The sequence below is a fragment of the Mesitornis unicolor genome, unplaced genomic scaffold, assembly GCF_000695765.1.
Source record: "Mesitornis unicolor isolate BGI_N332 unplaced genomic scaffold, ASM69576v1 scaffold11083, whole genome shotgun sequence".
In the NCBI taxonomy this organism is placed as follows: domain Eukaryota; kingdom Metazoa; phylum Chordata; class Aves; order Mesitornithiformes; family Mesitornithidae; genus Mesitornis; species Mesitornis unicolor.
Genome location: NW_010172747.1, coordinates 1 through 1,088, shown reverse-complemented (window position 1 = coordinate 1,088; position 1,088 = coordinate 1).

Genomic DNA, 1,088 nt, shown 5'->3' with positions numbered 1-1,088 from the left:
GGTCTCACCAGGGCCGAGTAGAGGGGGAGGAGAACGATTCACCAGTTTGATTAATTTGGAAGAAGCAGCATCTGAGCAAGCAGCACAATAAGGACAAAAGATCTTGTAAAAATCACCTCGTCTTTTACCTGTCTCAGCTACAGAACGAGGCACAGCCGCTTGTGACGAACAAGTCTCTCAGTAACTACTCCGAATTCCTGTGAATCGACAAAAATATTCCCTGCACTAGCAAAAACCGCTTAGAGAAATCCTACTTTTTATCCCATTTCAACTCTTTTAAGATCCTTTAGCTCAATAAAGCACCAGCCAAATGCGAGCTCTTTATCCCACACTACAGTTTGCGAGTCTTTGCACCGTTTCACACCTAATCTGTAAAATAAACGCCAATTATTCTTCCTAAAAAGGAACGAACAGTCCATGAGCCGTGAGCAGCTCCTTTAAAAAGCCAGCATAAGCACACGATCAGCACAACCCTGGCTTAACGAGTTCATTTCACTTCTCAGTATTTCCCAGCATCATCAACTGGGAAAGACGACAAATTTGAAACAGACCTGGAATAGTTTCATGGAAAACCACCAGCATAAAACCTGCTCCATTCCAAACGGTCTCTCGAGCCCTAATATCACGAGCTTGCATTTGTCCAACAAATACGCTCAAATTTTAATGCTGGATTGATACAGTTCCACGCAGAGCCTTCTTTCTTTGCAGGAAAAAGCCACAACCTCCATCACAAACCAAAGGAAAAGAGTACGACGGCTCTTCTACAAACTGGCAAATGCTGGTCGTGCTCCTGCTTTTCTACAGGAAGACCGAGGAGGGAAAAGGTGCACGGAGGCAAACAGGAATCTTCCCCACCCCGTGAGGCTGCAGGGCCATCCCTCCAGTAGCAGGAGGAGAACGGGGAGCCCCGGAGAGCCCTCGAGTCGGGACGGAGCGAGGCTGCTTTGCCAGATGCTGGCTCCAAGCAGACCCGGCGGCAGGCCCCGCTAGGCCAGCTGGGATCTTCCCGGCCTCGGAGCACCAGGAGAGGCCCGACAGCCCAGAACTGGGGCTCAGCCTCGCCAAGGGGCCGCGGAGGCCGGCAAACA